This window comes from Apteryx mantelli, chromosome 9, assembly GCF_036417845.1.
Source record: "Apteryx mantelli isolate bAptMan1 chromosome 9, bAptMan1.hap1, whole genome shotgun sequence".
Lineage (NCBI taxonomy): Eukaryota > Metazoa > Chordata > Aves > Apterygiformes > Apterygidae > Apteryx > Apteryx mantelli.
The window spans coordinates 24863991-24882435 of record NC_089986.1 but is presented as its reverse complement, the minus strand read 5'-3'; the positions used below and the strand labels follow the sequence as shown (position 1 = coordinate 24882435).

The following is an 18445-nucleotide window of genomic DNA, read 5'->3' as shown; positions in this document are numbered from 1 at the left end:
CATAGTTTCTGCAGAGAAGTATATTTACACAGCTATTTTACATGCAAGAGTCACAATTCTCCATGAACTCTTAGAAGTAGTTTATTTTCAGAGCAGACTCTATCCCATCAGATCAACTCACTTCACTTCTGCCTCAAGGAACTATACCCTACTTGTTCAAAAGTTTGTTTAAAAAAAAATAGGAAGAAAATCTGGGGATAACCTTTGTTGCTAATTTGATAAATTAAACTGTTTAGCATTACAGCAACACATAGAATAAGTTATGCAAGCATAAAACTAGACACTGACACCTATGACAGTTTATTATGATATTTTCTGGTGCAAAATACAGAAAATTATTTTGCCTATCAGAATAAGTAACTTTTGGAAATAACAACATGAATGGAAGCAGAAAAGCACCCTATACCATTTAGTTACATAGTGTACATTTAACATGACCCTACTCCTCAAAAGTATGCAAGCTTGACAATTTTGAAAGAAACATAAGAAAGCTGTGAATAGCAAAGTTTACATTTAGCTAATTTTGTATCAAGAGAATTATTATAGTACTCATAGTTTTTATGTTTTTTAAAATGAATAGAAAGAAAATGTTTCTACACATACAAATTTGGCACAAATGACACAAAATTAATCCTGAGTTCAATTAACTCACAATTGCAAGTCAAGAGTATTTAAGATAAGAAACTGGATGACTGAAGTTAGCACAGCTGCACCTTCCCCCCCCCCCACCCCTTTTAATGCAACTCAAAAAGCCTTTGGGGCATTTCCCCCCCTTATGGCCAACAGGCAAAGCCAGGACGCAAAAGTAGCAAAGTGCCTAAGGACAACCTGAGCCTGCCATTTGCATACAACCAGTCTTAAGAAAGGCCACATTATGTAGTATTCTGGCAATTAAACTCTGGCTACCTAAAACTGACCCCCCCCCCCTTCTACCCCTCAATGAATGGGAGGCAGTATAATTGCTCCAATCTTAATCCTTATTAAAAGCAGCTTTTTTTGACATATGAACTTCACTATTTATTTCCTTAATCTTCTGAAACTATTATGTAAATTCAACTATTTGGTTAGCTACATATCCACAAGTGTTTGCATATTAGGGCCTCACTCTGCAACTGCAGTAAGTATAAATAGAACCACACTCCTGAATGTATTTCCACTGAAGCTTGAGATATAAAGATTTACCCATGTAAATTTGATAGATTGATCAATCTGTTTTACAGTGTTGTGCATAAACCAATTGACACTTCAAGCCTTATACAAATACATGTAACCTTAACCTTATCAATTCTGCAGAATTTCCTATTTGTGATAGTTGTCAGAACCCTCTATTGTTACTTGCTGTTTATTCTGGATTAGAAGTATATACACCTTACTAATTCAAAGCAAAACTACATGTTTACAAGTTATTTTCAGTCTATCTTAAATAAACAAACAAATTTAAAAACTGGTAAGTTTCTAATGTAAAATGATTTTTGCCACCAGATCCGATTCAGTTAAGTTATTAACACAAAACACATTAACCATAAGACTTTCACGTGGTGAGTGAGTCTGTGAGGACTAACAGCATTGCCACAAAACAAACTGTTTAATACACTCAGACGCTGATGCCTTTTTTTTTTTTTTTTTTAAGCTGTCAATGATTTCAGGCACTCACATTTTGGGGCAGGAGAACTGAGGTTTGAGATGCACCATGTAATCTCTGAGTGTCAATAACAAACAAATAGATGTTTATTAAAAAACCCTCATAACTTTTTTATGCAACTGTACAAATAATGTTTATTTCAGATTTTTCTCTCCATACCTCAGATTTCTCTCTCGATTGCTTTTGCAGGAACTGCCAGTTGCAAGAAAGAGTCAATTTAGTAACTTGCATTCAGTTGCTACCAAGTGCTGAGAGTCAGAAAGTCCATTTTAAACCTAAGCAGCCCCATGGACTTTGCAGAAAATATAGCGCCAGATTTTACAGCCCAACAACCCATGTGGACAGGTACCTATTTTCAGATAAGTTAACCGGAGGCAACTTCTAGAGAACCTAGAGCAAAGCTTCCACGTGTATCTCTAGATCCATGAAAAAGCACTTTAACTACTTTAACTCTGTGCCCCTGGTCACTGAAACACTTTCACTAAATTAATTTTCTTTTTTAATCAGTTATGATGCCAGCTTTTTAGCTAAACAAACACTAGCATGTGTTTCCACCTATCTTCCAAAGTAAAAAAGGATACCTTTTTTCCTACACCCTCCTAGCATGTTCTGACAGCTTATTTTTTACTGGATTTTGTTTTTAAATTTCACATCTCCTTAGTAAGAGCATATTGCAGACACATGCATACTTTAAAGAAAGTCTGCAACACTTCGCATGCCTATTGACCTTAAGTACAACTTGCAAGATAGGGAAAGGAGTAGTGGGATGAGGGAGAAGAGGGAGGATACATTCCCTTCTTACTACATCATAAAGAAGAAAAAAACCAAACTTTTTTTTTTAAGGAAGGCTTTCCTACACTAAAATTTGAAGTTCTGCCAAAACTCTGTAGACAATTGGAGAACCAGAAAGTTTATGACATCAGATATTCCAAGGAAGTGAAACCTGCCTTAACAGAAGTGATTCTTATTCTTCTTCTTCAAAAAAACCCAGATATTTAAATAGAAGTTAAAAAATACTTTAAGACCATATTTGGAAGAACTTATTTTTTTTTAATTAAAAAAAATTAATCATAGGCTAAAACCCTGCCCACAAAAACATGTTTCCAAGTCAAACAACAAAATACTCACCATATTCTGATATTCTTTAAAAAAGGCTGAAAAAGCAGTTACTGGAGAACTTTTGTTCAAGCATACTTTTATGGCTCTCACCCTCTGAAAAGCTCTACCTGCTGGCATGAAAATTCCAAAGCCTGGAAAACTATCACCAGTCTGAAGAAAAGATGAGCGTGAAACTTCTGGGTGACCTGGTGACCGATTCCCTAAACACCTTAGTGTGTTCTACTAGACTTCAGAAGCCTTTGCCCAGAGGGCAGATATGCAATATTTCTGCCTATGCATTTTTAAAGCAATAAGTGTATTAAAAAGTTCTTTTTCACCTTTTAATTAATCTCTGAAGACCTACAGTTGCGGGAGTCTGTAGCTAATACTACGAAGCACAGGAAGATCAAAGCTCTCCCTGTGACATTTTTACTCATTTGTAAAACTTTTAACCCTAACCAACAGCCCTGAAAGCATATATAACGTGTTACTCAGGTTTCTAGGAATGCTCCACTCCAACAACTTCCTAAGCCTGAATTAAGTTCAGCATCAAAAGTACAATTGACCAGTGGCTCACAGAGAGCATATGCAACCTTTACTGTGGCTATGTTCGATGAGCAGAACTCATCAAAATATCCGGTGACAAAAACTCTGCAAATGCAGGAATTTCTGTAAGAAAAAAGTGACTTTTCTTGATACTGGAAAGTGTCCAGCATTAGACTGCACGCACTTGTGCTTCGGAGCCGGACAGACCAGCGATCCCGGCGTGAAAGGCTCCCACTGCTCTTGCAGGAGCGCTCCGGAGCTAGCGCAGGTCCAGGCCGCCCCGCGCAGCGGCGGCTCCCCGTGCGGGGGCCCTGCAGAGAGCACGCGCGCCGGGGCAGCGCTCCGCCGAGCGAGCAGCCCGCGCACTGCCGGCCCGGGCCGGCCTCTGCGGGCAACGAGCCGCAGCATCCCACTCGGAACGCGCGGCATTAAACACTGCTTTCTCCATACAAATTCCTGCGGCTCAGAAGGAAAACAGCGTTCAGAAACCGAGCCGAAGGCAGCCGGGAAAATCGAATAATCCGAACGTTATCTAGAAGTCACAAAACAATCATTAAGAGTTCTCAGTTGGGGGGGGGGGAAGGGGGGGAAGCCCCGCGGGGAGTACAGCAAAGGCCAGGGTACCCGGGAAACCTGCGGGGAGAGGAGGCGCCGCGCACCTAGGGGCTGCGGAGCTCCTGCAGCGCCGCTCGGCGCGCCCGAGGCCGCGCCCGCCGCCGCCGCGGCTTGGGCCGCCCGAGAGCCCCTCGCCGCCGCCGCCGCCGGACAAAGCCCCGGGGCCGCGGCGGGGACCGGCCGCACCCCCCCCCCCGCCGCGGACCAACGGCCGCCGCCAGCCGAAACCGCCGCGGTGCCGGCGCGCAGTTGAGTAACGCGCGTGTCGCAACGAGCCGCAGGCGAGAAGCGCCCTTTTCCTGCGGAGCTCGCCGCCGCGGGGCGGGCACGGGGCAGGGGGGGGACCCCGCCGCCCCGAGCCGGCAACGCGAGGCGCCCAGCACCGCCGCCCGCTCGGGTTCACCCACCTGCCCGGGCAGCAGCGGCCGCCGCCGTCTCCTGCGCCGCCTCCCAGCCAGCGCGGCGGCGGCTGGCGCGAGCGAGGAGCCTGCTCCCTCCGGCCCGTGACCGGTAACGGCCGCGCCGCGCGCCGCTGCCGCCGCCTCCACCGCGGGGCGGGGGGAGGGGGCGGCGTTACCTAGGCAATGGCTTCGCCCTCCGGTCCCGCCCCGCCCCCCTCGCCGCGGCCGCCCAATCCGCGCGCGGCTTTCAATATCAACTGCAGACGGCGGCCAATCCCGCAGCGCGTCTCCGCCCCCGCTGGGCGCGTCCGGGTCCATTTTCCCCTGGGGGCCGGAGCCGGGGGCGACGCCGCGGAGGGGGAGCGGCGCGACCGAAACCCGGCCCCGGCCCCCTCGGGACCGCGGCAGCAGCCCTGGCCGTTTGCGAGTATCTTTATTTTTCCCCGGGTTCTGGCACTCTCAGTTGACTTTCCTTATTCGTAGCAGCACGCAGGGCGGTAAAGAAACACATAAAGCTGCTACTGTTTTTCTCCGTTCCTTTTTTTCCTGGTTTGAAAACAAAAAGGTGAATTTTCCTCCTCGCAACTTCCCTGCACAATTCTCAAGGCACTAACAAAGTCATTACATCGGGATTAGAAAACACCTAAGGGGGGGGTTGGTTGTTTGCTGGTTCAGACAGACAACATCGAAGCAATGTTTCCAGCGCACGGACCAACCGCAACATGTTTGCCTGGAAATTTTGGGGAAGGACAGTGCTCGCCCCGCTTATTCCACGGAGCAAGTTTTTACCGGGAAGGTGAGGAGGGAACCCCCTGCCCGCGCCCTCGGGCGCGCCGCAGCCGCTCTGCGGCGGGCCTCGACGCACGCTCCCCCCGCGTGCCAGCGACCAGCTCCGCCGGCCTGCGCGGTGCCATCGCGTCCCAACGTCTCCGCACGCCGGGAACACCACGTGCCACCTGCGCTTCGCTTCCTGCTTCCCGGAAGGAAATGGGAACGTTTGCCACTAGATTTCAAATGAAAATAATCGGTTTATCAGGCAAAAGTACAGATCGTACAGAGAGCGCATCATCTCTCTGGGTCACGACCTGTACAGTGAAGTTTAGTTCATCCCATTAAGTGAGGCAGTTACGTCCTTTTTTTTGTTTAAAGTTTATATTGCTACTAAAATACATTTCTGGAAAATGAGCTGTTAATGAAATCCAAGAGCGTAAAAAGACCCAGATATGTAACTTTTCAAACCATTCTAATACTTGTGGTTTTTGACAGTAAATATTCCAGATAGTCTTGGCGTAGATATCCAACCCTTGGCTTGTTAGTTGCCTGCATTGATTAGAAAGGGTTTTGTGCCTTTGACTATTCTTGGAAAGGCTTTTTTTTTTTTTAATTAGAAAAGTGTGTTTACTCTGGATTTTGCAGCCTTAGGTTGCTGTCCTACAGGATCCAGTGCAGGCTCTGTAAAGTGCAAGTCAACTACAATGCGACTGATTTACTAGACCAAGCGGAGGGCAACAAGCCAGAAACTCGCACATGTTTACTGTGCTGCCATCTTTGGAACCAAATAATGACACCTTGAAGTACCTGTCATGCATAAGGCCTCAAGCATCGAAAAATTATCTTGTACAGACAATTTCCGCTATATCTATGAATGGACTTCAATGAAATCTGACCGCAGATATTTTTTTTCTCTGCAGGGTTGTAATCTCCAACTTCAAATTTCTTTTCATTTTGTGCTTTAATGCCTCCAAATGTAACATCAGCATTTAGTAATGGGAGCGATGAGAGCTCAATCAGTAGTTATCCCCATATTTCAGATTACAGTTGATCAGCTTTCTAGGATACTTGTGTTTGCATCATGAAGTTGTTATGGGCAGCACATGCAATATGGATAAGGAATTTGTCTGAAGCATCTTAAATACACTTTTCTATACGCTGCATAGCAGTGAAAAAACAGAGGTTTTAAATAAAATTTTAATTTTCAACTTCCTTATCTTCAGATTCTCTTCCCACATCCCTCCACAAAACAACAAATATTCTATTATTCTCCCCCCCAGGCTATTGTTACATATGTTCTCAGTATAACAAAAGGTTTTTGTCTAAAAAGTCTGTATCTGAGTCATGTCTTTGCATGTGAAACAGCTGTACACCTAGGGCACATTCTTGGTCACTAGGAAAATGTGTCCGCTTCAGCATTCTGGCTTTCCATTATTTTCGCCTTGTGTAACCGCCACGACCGGAATAAAGGAAGTAACGCACAAGCTGCCTGAACATCTGCAGACGGCATAAAACTGGAGAAGCAGACCCTGACAAAGTGAGAAAGAAAATGCAAACGGAGACACAGTGTGAAGGATGTTTGGCCTAAAGTAGAAAAAAATGGTTGGAAAAAGTGCAACGCAGTGAGTCTAAAGGACCATGATCCAAAAGGCAGCTGAATACTGGGTGAGGAAGATGCTTAAAAAGCATTTATTACAAAACTTTAATGCTGACGGCAACTTGATAGTGTCTTATAACATGATACAATAGCAACACCTACAAAATACAGTCAGCTTTGGGTAGTTGATGCACAGGAACTCTTTTCTGGCAAATTCCGAGGAACACCAGAATCTCGGAGAATATTTCTTTTATTGAAAAAAAGCAGTTCTATTCAAAACTGTGTGAGCGATAGTAGAGAGTATAATGGCCACTCTGTACTGCACAGGCGTTCCTTTGTCCGCCTGCTGCCTACTGTCATCCGAATAAAGGGCTTTACAACACCTTGTATACGAAAAATAACATGACAGTCTCCTAACTGGTAACTAGAGGAAAGCCAGTTTGGATTCCAGCCTTCAAAAATAGCTTTTCTGGAATTAACAAAACTTCCATTCCCCATTTTAAGTCCCTCCTTCATCTATACTAGAAAAAACTCTCTTGTTGCCTAAGGTGATAAGTTGTTACTGTTTGTGGAAAAGAATATGTTAGTCACTGAAATTTAAAACCTGTTAATAGTAAGCAAAGCATTTTGGTGTGACAGTTTCAGGCACTGTGTTTAGAAAAATTAGATCAGAAGAATCAGGCCTGACTGCCAAAATCTATATTTAATAATCCAGGAAGGAAACACTAAGAGATTCCTAAGGAATGCTGTATGCGAGGAGAACGTGTACTAATGACCTAATGCACGATACCATCTACAGAAAGTACTGCACCACAGTGCAGCACAGCAAGAGCTTACAAACGGCACGGCGGAGACGCGGCAGGTGGAGAGCTGAAGTGCTCCCGGCCGCGGCAGGGACCGTGGTGGGGACCTCAGCAGGCCAGGCCGGCTCAGTCCAGCGGCGTCACCTGCGCTCGGAAGGTGCCTGTGCAGCCGTGTGGTCTCTTCTCCCCCCTTGCGCCAGCGCACGCGGCTGTAATAAGCTTCGCTGTGTGTCTCTCACTGACTCCGGTCAAGGGGGAGGCGATGGCAAATAATGGACTGAGCGACATTCAGTACCAGACTGCAAATGCAGATGTCGGACAAAATGGATGCTGGATTTCGCTAACAAAGCTACGGCCTGCCCGCCGCAAGAATAAGTGGCTCTTAACAGTGCTTTGCTATACTGACTTATTTCACGAGTGTAAAATTCAGTGGAAAAGCAGGAGGCGGCCTGCAAAGCGGCTCCGAGACAGGGAGAGGCTTCACCCACCAAAGCTCCCCGGCTGGAGCTGGCAGAGCCCAGCTGCTCCTCTGGCTCCCAAATCCGCAACACAGAGCACGGGAACGGGAAAGGAGAGGCCCGCTGTGCCGAGGCTGCCAGTACGAGCTGGGAGCTGAACCCTCTTATGCCTGTCCTGAAATCCACATCCGGAAGACACGTCAGAGCACTCCTCCCAAATCACTGAAACTCCATAGCCAGGAGCTCTGAGACACTTTTTAACTGGTGGCATTTTTGACTGATTTATGCCAGTTCTATTGCATTAAGGCAGCAGTCATTTGATATAATTTATCTCTAGGGAAACTGGCAAAAGTGCTTACTTGTCACTGATCCTCTACATGTGCATATCCATACGGCTGCTTATTTTTTGCATTTGCTCATGGGAAACAGAGGTTTCTGGACGTGGCCACACTTTACAGGACAGCTTGTTCATGAGATACATGGATGTCCACATTACATCAGTCAGTGGAGATAACCGGATACTAATGAACTTGCCGACAAGTCCCCCTGTACGGAGCACTCAAAAGCACTGCTGTGCCTCAGCATCAAACATGGGAACCCAGAGCAGAAAACTGGTAAGCTAATACTAGTGGGAAAAGACAGGAGGGACAATGAAAAGGAAGGGCAGTAACTTCTTAAAATATTGCTACCGATTCTGCAGTATCAGGAGATGGTGTCTTGAAGAGGACATAGATTCCACCAACAAAGAGCAAGTTCACATGGGTCCCATACACATGGATTATTGACAATGTCTTTCAATATTGCCATTTTGGTTGCACCTCTCATCTCAATATATCAGCCGAGGATCAAGATCAGAAGACCACAGAAGACCAGACACCTTTGTCAGAAACCAGATCATATGTTAGATTTAAAAAAATAAGTACTCATACTAAGCGGGAGAAAACATCCCAGCACATAGATTACACCCATGGCTACCACTGTAACTAAATATTTAGAACAATTAATAAAAGTAAGCTGAGAACAAGATCTCCTTCCAGCAGGTGCAGGAGTTACAAGGTGAAGCACTTTGGAATATGCAGACTGTAGAACAAGCCAAAATGCTCCGCAGCTGGTTCCTTTTGGAGTCTGTAGCCAGGGACAAGTATCATTTCTTGGCTAAAGTTAACTCTTCTGCGTGCTTCTTTCAAACTCTGAGGAGCTTTTATGCTTAATCCCATCCTGCCCACCTGCCAGCAAATTCAGCTCTTGAAGATCACTGTTAATACGTTAGCCCTGCACTGTTCTAACACTTTGTCAGAGGTGCAAGTCATGGAAACTAGCCCACAATGTGGGAGCCCAGGAACGATTTCCTGCCTGAATTTCAGTGAGATTAAAAAAATTGCTCACAAATCAGGAAGAGTAAGATCTTTATACAGGTAACAGCATCCTGAAGTGGCAGTCTGACTTTGCTGCTACCTTCTCTATTTATATATAAATATATCTCTACCTATTTTTTTTTCCAGCTTCCTAACACAGATTTTGCAAAAATAGTTCCATTCATCCATACAAAATAACATCTTGCATTAAAAGCATCTTGAATAGCTAGTGCCTAACAGAGTCAGGGCTTTTGTCTACATATAACCTCACACATCACTGACACAAGTTTCCCACCAGCTATTATCGCACCTGCCTACTTTATGGGTCTGACCTCATACTCAAGATTAACATTTCTTTGCAATAAGCAGCAGAACGGGATTGTTAGAATTGCCACTTTTAGATAAGACACTGAGTACTCTTGTGTTATTTCTGCTGATTTTTCTAATCAAATATAAGGATCCCATGACACATTTTGACAGAAAGTAGGGCACAACCAGCTTATTTATTCTTTTACTAAAAATAGACTCCAATGTCCAGCAGGTTTTAATGTATTAGACAGTGCTCAAAGTAACAGCTGCCATACCTGCCTTCATACAGTTATATTACCAGTGTCAAGCTCATCATCTTTGCAACATGCTGATTAGGAAAATCAAACATCAGGCTTCAGAATTACTTTAGTAGTTATGTTTTGCTCACTGGGATTAGATTGCCCAGCAATTGAAAAGGTAATAGAACAGTTTCTTATTCTTGCAGGAGGAGTTTCTGACACCCTCCCAAGCACAGCACACAGCCTGTTTTGAATCCCTCAGGTTAATGGTATATTACTATTCTCAGCCAGAGGCAAAGACTAGGCAAGAGATTAATTAAAGGAACTAGAACACAACTTAAATGGTTTAAAGAAACCCATACTTCTCCAATCTTCTTTAGACACTTATGTCCTAGATGGTCTTCTTGTTAGGGCCATTCTGATCACAGAAAGGATACAACAACTGTAGAAATGAATGGAGTCATGATCACTAATACTATTGAGTGTATCACACTGTTTTAGTGACTATGGAAATCAGACATGAAATACGCTACAATAGGCTTATTTCTGAATTTGGCTTGCATAAAAATTTCAACTGATGTTTCATCAAGTCTGCTTTCAGAAGCTCACTGTCCAGTCACTTATGTCAGGGTTGTAAGTCAGAGTTAGCAAAGCTTCATTTTGTGCAGAAGTGCTGTAAGAGAGAAAGTGCAGTCTAGCCCTTAAATTACACAAATGTAGTTTCCCTTAGAAGCAAAGGCACTTACTGACCTGCAGTTCACAGTGAACCTCACTTCTGAATTCGGTCATGCATCATTTATGAATTACCAAAGACTTTCTCAAAAACAAATCTTTTTTTATCTCTCAGAAGTTTTATGTCATGTGCAAACCCAAGAAAGAGATAAAAGCAACTTCAACATATTACTGTTACCATAAAACACAGGTACCACATTAACATTCCTCTAGCCCATGGCAAAACATGATTCCTTTAATCTCATTGATCATGACACGCTACTAGAAAGCTAGTGCATCTCTATCTATCTATACCTATATATCAGGGCAAACCAAAAGTTTGTGAAACTGTAACATCAATAAGCACAAGAAAAATAACAAATATTACATGCAACATTTTTTCTCTAAAAATACCAATTCTTAGCTACAAATGGACTGCTCTTTTGAACTTCCATTTAAAATCTCAGATTTGAACTTCTTTGCTTTTGTGAATGTGTCACAATTTTAATGCTACTGATGACTTTCTATTTGTAAAAGGACTATCAGAAATACGTATAACTAGCAGTTAGGCATTCAAAAGGCATTTATAGATTTCTTATTAAGGATGTTTCAAGTGTCTAGAAAACTCTCTAATACTAATTTATGAGTACCTATTCATATCAGTGTTTCTTCAGCTATAAAACTGTTCTTCCACACTAAGGTCAGGGCAAACAGTCACCAAGACCCACCGAATTCAGACCCACGAACATTCAGTGCTCTGCTGGAACAAACTCATACCCTTTCGCTTCATGGTTTTGTTAATTTAACTTCTCACAATCAGCAGCTATGAATCCTACCCTCAGAAAAAACATCATTCTAATACGTTTCAGAACAGCGTCCACAACGTGTTATTAACGGTCCCTGCACAAACAACACAGCAGAGGTTCTGGGAATACTCCTCAAATGCCAGTACACATTTCAAAACACTCCTCCACACTGACTTCTGTGGCTAGACGATCTAGTCATCCTGAACCAGGAAGACCTATGCTATTTCTAAGAATTATATTTTGAACAGTCTCTTTGAGCTACATATGTAGCTAAACAGCCAACATTACTAAATCTGACTAGATGCCATTAGGAAAAGATCTTTTTGCAGCTTAAGGGGAAACATGTATTATTACTTTTTTTGAACTAATGAATCACACCAGCCTTACTACTTCAAAAATTCCATGCCTTGTGTTAAATCTGTTTTTACAACAATACTCCCAGGTATTGATTAATCAAATCAAAGTATCTGTCTCTTTCACCCACTCTGTCTGGCAATCTATCACAAGTCTGAAAACCTCATTTATACGAATCATACCTGTTTAGATTAAACAACTATGCAAATGATGCCAATTCTCTATTTATCCTAGCTTTGTCCGTGAAACATTATGCAGCAGGTGAATCATGAAATGACTGTTTGGATGCTAAATAAACACAGAGACAAGCAGAGAGATGCCAGCTTAACTTCACGCTTCTCAGTCTATTTCTCCTTCGCATCCCCTTCTCTGTATTGCTGTGACATTGCTAACGTGAGCCGACAAACTGTTTCATCTTTTTCCCAACACACAACCCATTTGGCTCCAGCTCAGGAAGCCCTTTAGGCGCTCACATCAGGAAGGCTGAAGCACATGCTTAAGTGGTTTGCTCAGGAGAGAAAGCTTGCTGCGTAAGGCTCTGAGAGGGAAAGTGGGGTTTCATTTCCAATAAGAAAACCACATCCATTTAAGTAGCTCCACCATTTACTGCGCAGCTCTCCTGCTTGGAGTGGGTTCATAGAGGTCTTTTGTTAAAACTCTGCTCTATACTGGAGGCAGACTGGCTCAGAGAAGTGCTGCCTTTCAAGCTAAGGTTATGTCCCTTTGCAAGAGAAAATATTCCAGCACTTCATAAAAATGCATCTTTTTTTTTTATTTATTTATTCCTGGAATGTATCTGATTGCCCCAAATGGCAGATATGTTCAGGAAAACATTCCATGGGGAGGAAGCAAATTGTGCAAAGCCATTCCTCCCTGCTCCACCCCAGCTGACATTACACAAGTTGAATAATGCATTCAAGGTATTAAGTAACGTGTAAACATTTCCAGTAAGTGTTCTGCTGCAGTCTTGGCTTAACTGGTATTGCTTCCCTCTGTGATAGTGGGAGAAATAGTTTCCTCAGTTCTTTTGTACCCAAAGCTTAATATTAATGAAGCATTTCTTACCAATCCCTGACTGGAATCCTTCTCCTTCCCTATCTTCCAATATAGATTTTAAAACCCTTGAAAACTTACCAAATGAAGCTTTACTCAGAGATGTTTTTCTAAAAGTCTCTGGTTGGCCTTACAGCCTATGTTCATTTTGCACAAAACTAGAATTCTGAGAATGCATTCAAGGACAAATGACAAATCTCAGTCTGAAGCATGTTGGGTTCTTCTCGTAATGTCAAAGATGTTTTATATGAACCTCTGGCTTCCCATCATGAATTGTCCTTTTTTTTTTCAACGTTGAGTCTATGTATTTTCACATATTTTTTTCCCCGGGGTGTGAGAACACAGTGTTGCAAAGCCACAGCCCTCTTCTGACTGGTAGAGGAAATCCCCTTGGAATTCGGTATCGCTCCAGGCACGCATACGAACTGTTTGCCCTGTGTATACCAGTAATTCCTTCTCCTTTGCCTGCTGTGGAGTGTCTGTGGCACTGCGCAACAGCGCCCGACGCAGTTCGCAGTGGACTCACCAGAAGGGAGCTAGCGCAGAAAGGCAGAAACATCCCCTGATGAAGGGGATGAAGATGGGCTCTCAAATCACCTCAGTGAGGCTGAAATCCATTAGTTGTAGAGGAGAACTGCCCATGGAAATTTCTGGGATTTTCCACAGGAGTTTGTACTTTCCCAAAGGGTTTTCTGTAGGAGAGACCAACCCAGGGTCAGCTATCGGAGGAACTCCCAGGAGACAATACCACGTTCCGCTCTGAGAAGTGTTTGCCTAAAATCTTCACTTTCATACTCAACAGCTCTGTCCAAAGTCATGTATTCTCTATAACATTTTCCAAATATAGATTATTTCTTTTAACATCTGTTAGTTGCACGAGGTTGGACTGTTCTCTTTTGCATAAATGAATAGTTTCCATGAAATCAATCTTATGGCCCAAACTGCACCGAGAACCTGACACTGCCACCAGTAAGCATTACCTAGAACCAAGGGTCTCACTGATCCCGCTGAACCTCGCTTAATAGGCAAAGATGCTCAAAGAGAAAAAAACTCAGCTGATCATCCGAGTTGAAAGCATGGCAAACACTAATGCTGGGTTTTAATGTGGTTTTGATAGGGGCTCATAAGCAGCAGCACACACGGAGTCTTCTGGCATAGCAAAGCATATTACGTACTAGCATTTTGCTGTTTTCTGAAAAGGTGATCTAGCTCTGATCTAACTTTTTGAAAGACTGTCTTAAAGTGAAATTAATCTCCCTAGACTTCATTACTGAGTTGCAACACGACTGTCGCCAGAGGCAGAGATAAACTGCAAGTAATACGAAAAGTACTCCTGTTTGGGCAACATACAGAAAGCAGAAATACCAGAAAACAACCCCCTTCAAGCCCTCTCCTTCCTCTGTGCTTACAGCAGCAGCTTTTTTCACCCATTCTCCCACATTTGGACGATAAGCAACAGGTTTGAGGTACCGAATATCACAGCTCCCAACCCCAAGGCCAGCAGCCCTTAGTAGGCTTCCTACCTTTGTACAATAACTGCAACACCATAGCAATAATTGTTTAAAGAAAATAAAGCACAGAGAAAGAGAAATTGAGGCTATCAGGGCAAAATCAGATCACAATACAACCCAGTAACTGATGTGGGCTACCTTTATATATGAACCGATCAGGAGAGGCACGAAGCAAAATCATGGCAGAACGAGCCTGTCTTTGAATGCTACTTCCCCACTGCTTTTAGTTCCTCCTTAGAAGACGAACTGTTAGAAAGGCCAAACCATCCACAAACACCTTTGGAGAAAGCTCTGGCTAGCCACTGCTGTTTTCCGAAGAATGAGTAACTCGCTGCATTCTTAGTTGGTCTTTACACTGTCAAATGACCTCTTTTGGCAAAAGAATGATCAAACTTCTGACTTCCAGATTTCAAAGACCTTTACTGCCAGGGCCAAACAGACTCTCAGAAAGACCTGTGGCTTCTAGGCTTTTGAAGGAATTATATTCACCTGACAAGCTGCTTATCTTTAAGTCAGGGTATTGAGGGCACCAGAGTCCAGGTATATAAACCCCCCATGCAGGGAGGAGGGTGACAACAGCAAAAGCGATGCACTTGCACTCTCCTCCCCAAGACCTGCAAGAAACGACGGCGCCCAGCCTGACACTCACCATAACCCTGTTGCTACACATCGGCGACCGCACTAGACAGGACGACGCTGGCCCCGCGCAGCAGCGCTGCTGGGGCGAGTGCTGCGTGCCGCACGCGGCCAGGCAGCTGCGAGCACACTCACTATCGGGTAGATAACGAGACCAGAGAAGGCCAAGCCCAGGCAGCAATGACAGCCCATTTGGCACGGGGAAATGTTTACATACCTGTCTACCCATAGATCTGGATCCTTACCGTGCACTCACGCACAGAGCTGGGAGCAGGGAGGACTTTGGCAAGCCTACTTCAGCTGCAGTGATCCGTATCTTAAACTACACTGAGCTGTTAAAGCAAAGCAGTGATGTAATTCCATTAAAAGAGAACACACTGCCTTTAACTATTCCATGGGAATCTAACAGCGTTTCTAATACCACCATACAACTGGTATAAACACAGGATCATTTAAGCTGAAGCTTCAAACACCCCCTTACCTTGTTATTAAACTACATTTAAAAATTCCTTTGAGGAGTACAGCTTCCAGTTAGGGCCCAACGATTGTAGTGCGGATGGGAGAGAAGCTTCACAATGGCCAAAAGGGGTCGAGTATCAGCTCTCAGGTACCTTAAAAATGCTACCTTTGTCCTCCAGCACCTTTAACAATGAATGGATCCAGTACCTAGACCAGCCACAATAGAGGAAATCTTTTCCACTTTCTAATGCAAAATCTATCTTTCCATTTGCCAAATAATTCCTGTAAACTAACAAAAATATCCTATACCTATTTGCTCATATAATGAATTCAAATCATCTCTTAAAACTCTACTATGATTTAACATTCATGTGTTCCTCTAGTAATTTAACATAAAATTGCATACTTAAGCTTTTAATCTTGAATTTAATGCAAAATATACCTTTGAGAAAAAAACCTTGAGTGAGGCATATATATTTGGTGTAACATTACCATACATGCTGTTAAAGCAGTGTTTATTTTCAATAATTTCATTTGAAATTTTTAGACAGCATTATGTGTGCTGCCATCTCTTATAACCTATTCATATCTCAAACCACCATTTTTTGCAGATATTTCTGAACCTAAAAAGAAACATGCATTTATATGAAAAACAAGGCAGTGTTATAGGATGTCAGGTTTTCTCTCAGAGAATATATTATTCTCTGTCGCTTAGTCATTCTACACAAACCTAAAAATTGAATGATGCTCTGCTAAAGTATTGCTTACCATGAACATATCTTGCAAAGCTGACCTTGGTTTTCTTCTGTTGTTTTCTCTCCTTCGCTCACAACGACAGCTCAGGGAATAGACATGCAGCTCTGCAGTGGGTTGGCCATATGAACTCTATTAAAAAACTGATTATTTCAAGTTGTTAAAGATCAGGTGATAACCTCCCTCAAAAGAGGATGAAAAAATATGAAAAGACCCTAATTAGCATCTAGTAAAGAAGCGGGGCTGCTGCACTGTGTAAACCCTAAATTAGAATAATAATGTAGAGAGACTCAACAAAAGATGCTCTGTGCTTCCCATTACAGGCAGTAATAAGTCCTCTGGGGCCCCATCCCCTTCCAGCGCTGTAACCACACAGAATCTCGTAATAGTGTAATCCTGTTCTGCCATGCCCTGCTAGGATACACCTGCAAGGTGCTTTTGTAGTGTAGTTTAAAAGGGCAAACTGGTGTCCTGTTCTACACATCTCGCCTGAAATAAAACATTTCAAAAAAAGCCCTCTGGACAAACTCTGAATGAATCACACCCCTGTCAGATAACTCTTGACATAACATATGTCTGAATGTGTGTGCAAGTTTGACTGCATCCTGGGCGCCCCTGCGGCATTACCTGCAGACTGGCAGAGCCTCAGCTATCATAACACTGCTCCTCCCAGTCTTCACATGAAGAATGAACCCTAATTCTTTCCCTACCTGTGTTTCGTACTGCTGGGAACATCACGCTGTTGCAGCCGATACACTTGACTGACTCACTCAGCAGCAAACAAGCGATCTGCATATCAGCAAAGTGCTTTGCACTCAGCAAATGCTATCATGTAAACACAGGAGGACTAGATCTAAGGCTACTAAAATCAGGTGACTAAGAACGAATGCCTGTATAACAAGTTTATTACCATTCTGCATTACTGTAATGGTTGCTTAATCAATTTCTTTGACAGATAAATATTCTGGATCCCAAACATCTCAGTCAGCAGCCTGCCTTCTTAACGCACAGAACAAATACAAGCTGCCTCTCACTCTGGGTCTGCAAGGACCAGGTCCGCGTCCCCCCCCCCCCCCCACCCGGGAGCAGTGCTCCCGAGCTCAGTGGTCTTTCCAAACGGATACGCGCTCAGGGCGCATCAGCCTCTGCACCTTGTGCCCTTTTGCAATTCATTCCATCTGTTTATACCCTTTCCATCTAGTTGACTACAATTTTCCAAGGTTTCAAACTCATCCTTTTTCCTTTCAGTTTTTCCTATCTGATGTACATTGTAATGATATTAAGGGGACTTTTAATAAAGAACTAACTTAACTCAGTTTCTTTCCACAGCATTTCTCCAAACTGGCTGGCTGAGGGTGACCTTTTCAAAGGTATTTGGCAGAAGCCTGTCATTTGTCAAATTACTTTCCCAATTTTCATTGGTGCTGGTTTTAAAACTGGTATCAAATGATTTTTGTTACGTCAGATCAAAAATACTCTCTAACTGAGCTGACATCCTTTAGTCTAACCCCTTAGAAGTGCATGAGACAAACCACATACTTGGTGGAGAAGACACACCCGGCTCTGGTTCACGGCCAAAGTTCCACCTAGACGTGGTACAGCAGGGGGAGGACATCAGATCTCTTGATCAGTATTTCCCAACTCTTTGTTAGGTATGATTTTTTTTTTCCCCCCTTAATCAAAGTAGTCTCAAAGCTACAATACTAGATCTGGGCTTGATGAGCTGCACTGAAACTGCTAAGGCATGGTATCTCATTCTGCTGCTCTGACACCTCCAGCAAGATGCTTATTTCTTACAGCTTTTATTAATCACCGATTGGTATGTTGATTCTGGATGCTAGGGTGGAATCAGGAGTCCAGTTCAAATATCTTCTTACAGCTGCTGCTAAACCATAATTATTTTAAAAGATTGAATATGACAGGTCAGAGAGAAGAACACAGTTTTATTCATGGAAAATCTTAATAGCCTTGCAAGCAAGTCATATGAGAGATACACTAATACATATATTTTTATAGCTTGTGCTTAAATTAGAAACTAGATTAAAAACAATGTCCCTCACCAACTCCTTTCTTCCCATGTTATTCTGTTCATTTTGGATAACTGTGTTCCTTAATTTTTTCTTCTCTTACCCCTTCTTGTCTCTTGCCCCTGCACTCTTCCCACCATATTGCTTCTTGATTTCACGTTCGCTTATAACCACAATACTAATGGACAGTAAGAAGGCAGAATATAGGCCTTGGATTCAGAGATGTGATGTGCTGAGTGCATTCGGGCAATCTGCAGCTGTGAAAAGACCTTCCCTTTCTTCCCTCCCCCAAACAAGCCAT

At 43.3% G+C, this 18445-nt stretch overlaps 1 protein-coding gene across 1 annotated transcript in view; it reads right to left on the bottom strand.

Moving 5' to 3' along the window:
* The window catches only part of PIK3CB (phosphatidylinositol-4,5-bisphosphate 3-kinase catalytic subunit beta), an 88545-nt gene extending 84192 nt beyond the window's left edge, over window positions 1–4353 (bottom strand). The window contains exon 1 of the mRNA XM_067301938.1: window positions 4309–4353. The gene's annotated coding sequence lies outside the window, so the exon portion shown is untranslated. The remainder of the gene's footprint in view (window positions 1–4308) is intronic.
* Window positions 4354–18445: the final 14092 nt, after the last annotated feature.